We start from the raw sequence: 11203 nt of genomic DNA, 5'->3' as shown, positions 1-11203 counted from the left end.
CTCTTTTCACATGCACAAATTACACTTTTCCAACTTCTTCCATTTTAGGGTGAATCTAGTTACCACTACCAATAACTATCAATGTTTCAAGACCACCATGCAATAGTCCCACTAGTTTGGATTCCAAATTTTCAATCCGTTTTGGTTTTTAAAACAAATAAAAAAAAAGTTATGAAGCGTGCCCTCAAATGGGTATGCATCACACAACATTGGAGGCTCATTAACCCATGCCTAATGTTCTCATTTAGGTGTGTCCTTGGGTTCAAAAGAAGCTCACGTAGTGTACTTTTGAATGATTACTTGGCTGCATGTATGTATAGAACAAAATTTTGATGATTTTGAATAAATTGCTACATCTTAAAGTCTTAAGGATGCATGCTTCACATGCAACATAGCATTTGTAATGCTTTAATAGTCTCCCTCCAAATTCTTATTCCATAATTTTTTGCTCTCACATTCAAGTTTGGAATGTGTACTACAACTTGAAGACAAAGTTTGCCGAATTCTGTTGAGCAATGCATAAGTTATTGGTCATGCAACATACCTATATATAGAAAAGTCCCTGAACCTCACCAAAAATGGCTACATCCAAGCAAACAATGAACCTCATGCACATGATCTATACTACGATGTGCACTGATGGTGTACAAACATACAATCATTCTAGTAGTCGATTATTGGATTCCCACCAGTTTTCTATCCATCAATTAGTTTCTAGTCATCAATCATCCATCTATCAGTTGGTCAGTTGTCATCATTCATCCATCTATTAGTTTGTCAGTAGTCATTTTCTCATTAGTCAGTTTTGTTAGTCATTCGTCCATTGGCTAGTCACATCAAACATCCATTGGCCATCTGGTTTGTCAGTAATCCATCTCTTTGTCATCTATCATCGGTCCTTGAGTCCATCAATTCTAGAAATATCATGGAGTTTTGACATCTCAAACAAATTCGGACTTAAAGAATCCTGGCATCTTGATATGTGTATTTAAGGCACATGATCTGTAGCAAGCAAGTGGTGATGCTTGGCTCTCTGCCTTTTTATTATTGTGCATTTGATGCACACATTTCCTCTCCTTCAATGTGCAAACACATGTTCTTCTTCATGATGAGCTAGTCATACACAAATCCTCACATGAGCGATTGATGCTTAGGTTTCTTGATGTCCCAAATTTTGATAGTTCTGGTAGTGATCCAACCTTTTGGAAACCATTCCGTAATTTGATTCCCATCTTCCATAGTTTTGCATTCTCTCAATATGTGTGGTTGGTGCACATGGTTCATCATGATGTATGCAATAAGGCACATGTGTTTCTCTCTCTAGCAAGTGGTCAAGGATTGATTATCTTTTTTTTTTGGCTAATGCATAGGTTTTCTCTTTAAATGTGTGGTGATGCACATGTCTTCTCAGCTTTCCCACAATCCACAAGTGTTTCCCTCAGACATGCAAATAATGTGCATCTTCTCCCTTATGTGCAATTCGAGTAGTTTTGATGAGTTCAAAGATTCTTGCAAATTCTCAAAGTTTGGAAAAGTTCAACATCTGATATTTTCATTCTTCTATAAGTAGCCGAGGCTTGATTCTTCTATTTTTTGTATTATTGTGCAGTCAATGGACATGTTTCCTCTTCCTTGATGTGCATTTTCTTCTTCATGTTGTGTGGTTAGTGCATGGATTTTTCCTCTAATGAGCGGTCATTGCTCTGGTCCTATTGATGATCATTGCTCTGGTCCTATTGATGGTGCAATGATGCCTAGACTTCTTTTCACAAATTTGTAGTCAAAGCACATTATTGACACATCTCAAATTCCAATAGTTCAATAGAGATTCAACACTCTATAGGTTTACTTGGTTACAATCCTACATTCTAAACAAGTCCAACTAGTCTTGTTCCATGACCGAGTCAAAATTCCAATCCAAATTTGGATTCAACAATTTGTTGAGTCTCATCTTCTAGAGCTTTGCATTCTTTCCAGTCTCTTTCCAGTATGTATAGTCGATATATATGGTCCCTCTTCATGATGCGCAATAAGGCACATGCTTTTCCTTCTCTTGCAAGCAATCAATGCTTAGTTCTTTTGTTTTCTTCATAGATGTGTGAATGATGCACATGCTCTCTTTTTTCTTGTTGTGTGGCGATGCACATGTTACATGCAATTATGCATGTGCTTTGCTATTAGATGTGGGGAAATGCATGGGTTCCTCCTTCTTGATGAGATGTGTTGCAATGCTTTCTCTTCCTCTTCTCATCCTGATGTGTGGACAATGCACATGTCTTCTTTTAAATGTGGATTATGCATAGCAATTTGTATTGGGCTACAAGTAAATCTGTGAATGATATGGAGCCACTTGTTAATCCCAGGTTGATATAAATGGTCTACAACTACTAGAAAATCCTCATGATGAACTATATGGAGCTACTTGTAAATTTGTGGAGCTACATATAAATCCATGAATTGTTTGGAGCTGCCTATAAAACCTTGGATGCTGTGATGATGCACATACTATTTTCACACTTCTTCATTGGGTATAGAGCTACCACTAAATCCTTTCAATAGTATGTAGATGCTTATAAATCCAACAATGTGTGGTCATGCACGGATTTCTCTGATGTGATGCAAAATGGACCAGATCTGTGGCAATGCTTTCTCTTCCTCTTCTCATCCTGATGTGTGGACAATGCACATGTTTTCTTTTAAATGTGGATTATGCATGGCAATTGGTATTGGGCTACAAGTAAATCTGTGAATGATATGGAGCCACTTCTAAATCCAATGTTGATATAAATGGTCTACAACTATTAGAAAATCCTCATGATGACTATATGGAGCTACTTGTAAATTTGTGGAGTTACATATAAATCCATGAATTGTTTGGAGCTCCCTATAAAACCATGGATGCTGTGATGCACATACTATTTTCACACTTCTTCATTGGGTATAGAGCTACTACTAAATCCTTTCAATAGTATGGAGATGCTTATAAATCCAATAATGTGTGGTCATGCATGGATTTCTCTGATGTGATGCAAAAAGAACGGGTCGACAGTTCTCAATGATGGCATTCTCAAAGCATTAGGTTCTTTACAACACTGAGTCAATGAGTGGTAACTCTTCATTGACACCCTCCCCATAGGTTGGACTTTCTCATCATCGTCGGTGCTTTTACTTTTGTTTTTCATAAACTTCACAATGAATTCCCCAATCTTGAAGATAGTCCTAAAATGGTGTATTGGCCTTAGTGATTAGTCCTAAAATATTGTATTCCATAGACTAGTTTTTTAAGTCCTAAAATGGTGTATTCCATAAACTAGTTTTGTTTAGTTCTAAAATGGTGCATTCCATAGACTATTTTTTAAAGCCCTAAAATGGTGTATTCCATAGGGAAGTGACTAGTCCTAAAATGGTGTATTCCATAAACTAGTTTTTTTATCAGGCCTTATGAACGTTTGAGAGATTTTCATCCATTCACAATGAGTGGAGAGTGAGTGCCAGTGTTAACCGGTTCCATATGCATCATTAAACTAAGAGCATGGAGTTAGGCACACAGTAAATGTATCTTCACATTTTATGATGTGGCTAGTGAACATTGGGTAGAACGTTGGATGCTTAGCCACCTATATCTTTGTATGATGTGTTTTAATGACATCTTTGTATGTCCCATTGTGTTTTTCAATGAGAAACACAATGGGTAGTGGCACTCAAATCCTTCTGAGAAAATTGGAAATGGAATCAAAGATATAGAGATGCTTGTTGAAAATGTAGTCCCAAGTCCATAAAACCATAGACTAAGATGCATGGCTCTAATAAAACCTTCTAAGACCAGACTGAGATGCAAGTTGCAAATATTGTTTTGAGATTTAAAAAAATATGATACTAACATTACAATCCTTGTGGCAACCAATCGAAACATCCATAGATAGAGATTAAAGCTTTCATAACAACCTTCAATAAGAATTATAAGCAATTGTAGTAGGAGATAATGACCATAAAAAGGATGAAAACGAAAGGCAATATTAAACATTCTCTAGCAATAAAACATTGAAGAAAAATGTTTTAATAATCCAAGTTTATATGCCAGAGAAATGCCATTAGATAAGAAGATGAAAAAGAACCACCACCTTATTGTTACGCTATTACACTTTGTGACTATTGACATGTACTTGTGTCATTATCTTTGCTGAGTCAATTTACTCTTGCATTGATGCATATGCTTGCTTGTTGTTGTGTGTTTGGAGCTGCACAGTTGATATAAAATAGGAAACAAGGATACGACTAACAAAGGACAAGACTAACTAACAATTATGAGACATTGTGTGTTTGGAGCTACATAGTTGATATGTAATAGGAAACAAGGATACGACTAACAAAGGACAAGACTAACTAACAATTATGAGACATTGGCCGTTGAAAAGATAGGGAGACAAAACAACTAATATCCTAATGGAAGAAAGAGGCTGCAAATGGCAAGAAGAGAGAAGGGGGAAGAGCCTAAATCTGGTACATGTTGAGAAAAAGGACAGAGAGGAGGAGAGGGGGAGGAGAGAGCAAGACTTGATATGCAATGAGGGAGATGGACACCATACATGAAAGTGAAATACCCTATCAGCCTTGTCAAGATAAGGCTCCTATGTTTTCCACATAATACACAAAAGCTCCTCCTATAATATAGGCAACCAAGTCTCCACAATCCTATCCAAATCCTATCAAGGTGCAATCTTTTGATGATAAAATCTCAACAGTGTTTGATTCTCATCTTAACATAAGGCGGATGTCAACAATTGTAGTATGTATTGAGTTAAATACTAGTAGGAGAGTGGTGAACTAAGGGCCATGTACCAAAGACAAGAGCTTGAGTGTTGTGGTTGTGAGTTGGGCACATGCTAAGGTTCCTATTGCAATTGGTGTGTTGGCTTGAGCGGCTATGAGAAACTTCTAAGGGGTGATGAGCTTGATCAAAAATTGGCTTGAGTGGCTATGAGTTACTACTGAGAGGAGTGAGCCTGAGCAAAAATTGGTGGAGGTCCATCAAATATTTGAAGACCTATGGAAGGAAATTGGCTCATGTGTTGGTTGTTCCAAAAGGAAATCCCATAAGCTAGAGTTCATGGAATTGGAGAACATCTAGTTCAAGATTATCTTATTGTTGGTGTCAGTGAGAATAAACAATTTCTGGATATTGAAGCATCTTCCGGTTTTGAAGTGATGGTTTTGTTTTCACTCTCTTTTCAATCAGTTGTTTGTTTGTTGGGATGTTTCACTATGTTAAATTGGTCAAGCACAACATTTAATTAAGTTCATTTCATTATCATTGGTACTACACAATGAATTGGTCTCCATAAAAGAATTGAAAATGAATTGAAAACATAATCAATTGTTATACCAATGAGTTGAAGTAATGTGGAGTGTTCCACTTTCCCATCTATTGTTGAGTTTATAAAGTTAATAGTTTGTTTATGTGTGGTATGAGTTTTGGGATTGCATTATCACAATGTGGGGGAGCAATTGGCTATAATCATACAGTCCATTTGGCCCAAGTCACTTGATTTGGGCAAGTTACAGCTGGGCCAAATGTGCTATGATCATTTTTTTGTGTAGCCCCACCAAGTCTATTCAGCAGGGCAGAGAGGCCTTTAGTTGGACTATCTGCTTGATGTTGGTCTCTCTGCTAGTATGTGAGCATGCCAAAAGTTGTGATGTGGCATGGGTTCATGGTAAAAGTTGTGAATGTAAGGGAAATATAAGTTCAAGGTTAGTTTGGATCGGTATCTATGAATCATATTGTCCAATCATCAAGATTGTTGATTTGGCTAGCTTGGTTACAGTAAAATAGACAGAGGCAAAATCTGTGACTTTTTGCTATAGCTCTCTCAATTGTCGCATTGTTATAAACTCAAGAATTCTTCCACGTAATCATAATTCTTCAACAAATTTTGCTACTCACAGACCTTTAATGAAACCTAAAGAATGCAAAAAATCTTGATTGGACAACGGAATGTCACAATATCTTTGATGCTTTGGTGAGCTATGTGTAGGCTAGTAATTTTCTATACTTCAATGATCGATGACTATTGGGTGAGGCACTTTTATAGGATACACTTTCTTGCAAGCAAGTTGTTGGTTTGTTTGCCATAATTATTTTTCCATGTGTTAGTACTTCTATAATTTTGCATGTTTTAAGCACTATTGTAAGAAAATGCCCATTTAGTGAAATGCTAGACTGTTGCATCTGATAGTATAATTCGATAGCTCATTCAAATTGTCCAAACATAAATCCAATTTTGAATCTAGAATGCTAAGCTAATAATGTAGAGATGAGCTAGGGCTAGTAACACTTTCTATCATAGAGTAATGAAACACAAATATCCATTCCAATGCATACAATCAACAAAACCCCCCTCAACATCGTAAAGAAATCAAGAAAATAGTAAAAAAGCAAAGTACAAAATTATATTAATCAGAAAGGTGTAATATGTTTTTAAAATGCCTAGCTATGTAGCTAACATCAAGTTCCTAGAACAGTTGTAGGCAAAGAAGTTCTTCTCACAATTTATTGAGCAGTTTTCTATTACTAGGAACCATTGGACTCTACCACCCCAGAAAAATGGATTACTTGAAGACAATGCTACTTCTTTTCCCTCTAATAAGAGAAACTGAGAACTTTTACCTATTTTGCAGTATTAGTTAAAAGTCAATTTGAAGGCAATGATTATGGGATTTACCTTTTTTGAGCTGAAAGCATCAAGATTTCAAGCTTTATAAAGGTTTGAAGGCCCTCTATGAAGACATCCATGAGTCTTTGAAAACTTAAATTCAGTTAAATTAGAGTAGTCAATTACAAGGTTGTAATAAAAGCCCATAAAAAATCATGTGGAAAACTGTAATTCACAGTTAATCATTTGTGCAATGATGAACGATCGTCACATTGTAGATAATGGGTTGATACTATGTTTGATATCTATAATTTGGCATTGATATCTAATCTTTGTCTAGCATCTCTCCTCACTCATCCTCATGATAGAGTCCTCTCCCCTTTTGTTGTTCCCTTCACACTTTCTAGGGGTTCATGTAAAAAGCATGTGACTATCACACTACTTCAGAGGAGGACATTTCTAAATCATGTTTTTAACCAAAATACATTTATAGAGGTGTATTATTGTTTTAATTATTATTTTTTCAAAGAGTGTTTTTTTTTTAAATGTTAGAGATTTGTATTGAAAAATGATGTCATTTAATCATACAATATTTACAACTAAGGGTTGTAAAAGTAGGCCTCAAACAAGTGTGATATATAGGGTTTACATATTGTATTCTATAGCTCCATCGATTAGTTCTTAGTAGAGGTCATCACACCATAACTCCATTGACTGGTTTGATAGCTCCATCCATTAATCCTTGGTAGAGTTCATCAAAATAACAAGTTGTTACTCTCGCCACCATATACTTCATGACCTTGCCAGAGTTCATCAAAACGATGAGCTCTCTCTCTCTCTCTCTCTCTCTCTCTCTCTCTCTCTCTCACTCACTCCCTCACTCACTCTCTCTTTCTCTCCCTCTCTCTCTCTCTCTCTCTCTCACACACACACACACACACACACACACTCTCTCTCTCTCTCTCTCTCACTCACTCACTCACACACACACACAAGTAGGGGTTTTTTTTAATACCCCTTGATCGCACATGATGTATGGGGTAATGTAGTGACCCCCCTGGCACATTATGCTAGTTTTCTTGAAGATACTATGGTCAGTCTAGTGAACAAAGTATGCTGAAGCAAATTTGAGAATGGAGTAGCCTCTTGTAGGTGTATCTTTTGTGATATTCTACGTCTACACGTATTCAAAAAATCATATTTGTAGCACATTATTCCTTAAAGCCTTACAATAAAAGACAATTCTTTTGTAAGTGCTAGAATGTTAACTCTAGCTATTCTTCCAACATTAAACACTTGAGTGTGAGGAAGGAAATAAGTTTCAAAGGTAAGGTAAAGTCATAGCTCAAACCTTCTTATGGTATTATGATTATGCCAAGAAACTAAGATATTTAAATTTTTTGTGCAACAATGTGCATCTTTATGGTTAGAATCATTTGTAAGAGATTAGACACTACCATTGGATTTTAGTTGGCAAGACCTTCTCCTATTTGTATTTACATTTGAAAAGTTCAATGGAAAACTTTTGTGGAAATTAAGATTTGTCTTTTTGTATTCTTAGAATGTTATCAATGGGGAAGAAGAAAAACAAAAAACTAATGCCCAAAAAATATATTTTCTAGGAGAGTGATAATGACAAAGCCATGTAAATCATTGGCTTGGACTTGCTTGATAAATTGATCTATCACGTGGATTTTGACAAGGTAGCAAATGAAGTTTGGGAAAAGCTTGAGAATCTATTTGGTAACAAAATCGCTAACTCAAATTTTTTCTCAAGAAGTTGTTTGATCTAAAGATGAAGGAGAATGATACTACACTATGGTCTAAATCTTTAAAATCTAATAAAAGAGAAAGGACCTCATATTGAGGTACTATTAGCTACCATCTAGTACAAGATTGGGTACTAGATCCAAATGATCATTACTAATCTCTAGAGTTTGGTAGAATGAAAAGGCAAGCTATGAATGCAATAGAAATGGAAGTAACCTTCATAAGCTGTTTCAAATTGAACTATTGTCGTAGATGAGCTCATATCCCAGTTTGAAAAGTAAGTCGGCTTGAAATCAATTCATTCTTGAGCTGGTGCAAGAGACCTATCCTAAATGACATTAGATGGAATCGCATAATACATGCTCCATGTTGTTGGAGGCTTATTTGATTTGCATTGTCAAGACTGCCCATTGTGAGGCTTATGCAGTTTGTGCTTTGTCTAGCCTTTTGTTGAGAACACTATTCCTACTATAAAAGACACTATTCCTACTATAAAAGAATGCAATGTTATAACACTATTCCTACTATAAAAGAATGCAATGTTATAATACTCATTCTAAAATCTGAATCATTTTGAAAAACATACTCTAATTGGTGTGGATATGAGGGGGTGTTTTAAAAAAGTTTTGAGTACTAATGCACAAAATATGTTGAAGGTGACTATGGAAAAAGGTAACAATGAACATCTCCACTATGGCTTGATAATGACATTGAGGCATACTCAATGAACTACGATGATCAACTATTGTTAGAGAAACTACAAGCACAAATCACTCAATGGCCTATTAAGTACTACTTACAAGGCATGCTAGCCTGAATAAAAAGAGGCTAAAGGACTCAGGAATGAGCCTCTTTTTATGGGGACCTGAAATTTGAGAAATGCTCATGGATGTGCAAACTAGAATTCTCAGAATGTATCTCTAAAATGTGGAAGTTGTCACTCTAGATCTATGCCATGGACTCTACTAGATCCAAAATGAATGGGTCTAGAAATGATGTTGGACTGGAGCTGGAATATGCATCAATCAAGTATGTATCCTGGATACAGATAGAAAACAGTATCCAAAAATGATAAAATCAGGATCAAGTGGGGCTTTGATCTGGAAACTAACATGAAGATCGGGGAAGGGGGCCAAGATTTAGAACAAAAATTAATTGAAATTTGAAGTCAAAAAATAAAACCGAGATTGAGCTAAAGTCATGATCCGAGAACTGATCCGAGAACTATGCTAGCATCTGGAATGATGAATGAATAAAAAAGGAGATGTCTCTGCCAAAATCAAGATCCAGATTACTAACAAAGCATTTAGATTCTTGATGAGGATCCTGATTGATGATATATATGGAATCTAAAGATGCATGAAAATCTTAATCAAAATGTGTGCTAGACTTTAAATGTGGTGGGCAGAATTGAATTTCTTCACTAAATTATGCCAAAATTTTAGGGTGAATAAGATTTCAAACTGTGGCTATGAGTAAGCCACTCTGTTGACCTCTGCCAAAATAGAGAAAGGCCAACGAAACATGAGTAATGGAACTATCCAATCGAACTATGCAAACGGAGCCTTCGACAAAATGAAAAGTCTCGATGCCCCACGATTTTATCATTGCTAGCGCAGTGAGTGCATGGGATAACCTTTGTGGGGATATGCTATAAGGTTGTTTACACACCAAACGCCCAAGCATGGGTAGCCTGGGATCCCATGACGTGGTTGCCATGTGTACCCACTTGATTTGTTTCATGAAATGGGAGTGTCCATGAGCATGGGCCACCAATAGGAAGTGTAGCTAAGCTAGGCCATCATCAATATTACTTTCAATTTTCTTATGTGTTGTGTCAACTTAGGGTGGTTACACACTAGAGCCTTCCCCGCCCGCCAAGCCTTTTAAAAGTACACAGGTGAGGTGCAACATGCCAAGTTCTAATTGATCTCACGAAGCACGCCACGTGGACAAGTCTAGGTGGGCAAGACCCCCTGCCCAAGCGCTTGGGTTGGCAATTCCTTCTTGAAGAAAATTAGATGCCAATGTGGGTGGTGGGGCTTGAACCCAAAACTTCTCGACACGTTCACAACAGCCTTCCCGTTGGGATATGGTGGTGTGTATGCAACCTTGCCGCTAGAAGCCAAAATATTGAGGCTTGGGCTGGTAGGGGCTTGGTGTGTAATCGCCCTTAGTGTGTAAGCACACAGTCCCCACCCCTTCTCTTGCGTGGGAGGGCACCGGGCAGTGTGTACCCACCCTAAGAGGGCCTCCCCACGTCAGCTACTAGTGGTGCTGGTCCAGCGCCCTTGGCAAAGAGAATTTGTAGTGCCTTGCTTACAAAATGCCATGAGCACAATTTTCTTTGGTGTTCGACTACTGGGCTAGCTTGCTCAATTGTCAAGATTCCAGTCCCACATTCCACCATTGGACAAGACGAAGTGGTATAACAACCCATAATGAGAGCCTTCAATGCTTCTCTCCTGGTTTTGGTGGCAGCAGACATGTTCGCAACATGGCAAGAGAAATCGCACTAGTAAGTAGGCGCAGGTTTCGCAAGTTATCCTGAGGTCGAGCTTAGTAGCACCCCAAGCCCCAGCCTTTGCGTTGGGGAATTGCTCTAAGATCCTTTTTCGGTGCGTGCATCTGGGTGCGGGTGTTAGCATCCGTTGGGTTCATGCAAGCTTTAATCAATTGGGGGGTGGTGGGCTGTTGGAGCATGATGGTGCGTGATTGAGTTCGACAAAATTTGTTGGACTCGTTTGGGCATCGGGTTCTGGATGTCTTGGGCAAATTGC

This window comes from Dipteris shenzhenensis, chromosome 29 (genome assembly GCF_047967505.1).
Source record: "Dipteris shenzhenensis isolate YYH24624 ecotype China chromosome 29, Dip_SZ_1.0, whole genome shotgun sequence".
In the NCBI taxonomy this organism is placed as follows: domain Eukaryota; kingdom Viridiplantae; phylum Streptophyta; class Polypodiopsida; order Gleicheniales; family Dipteridaceae; genus Dipteris; species Dipteris shenzhenensis.
The sequence above is the reverse complement of the archived record's forward strand: the minus strand, read 5'-3'. Positions refer to the sequence as shown.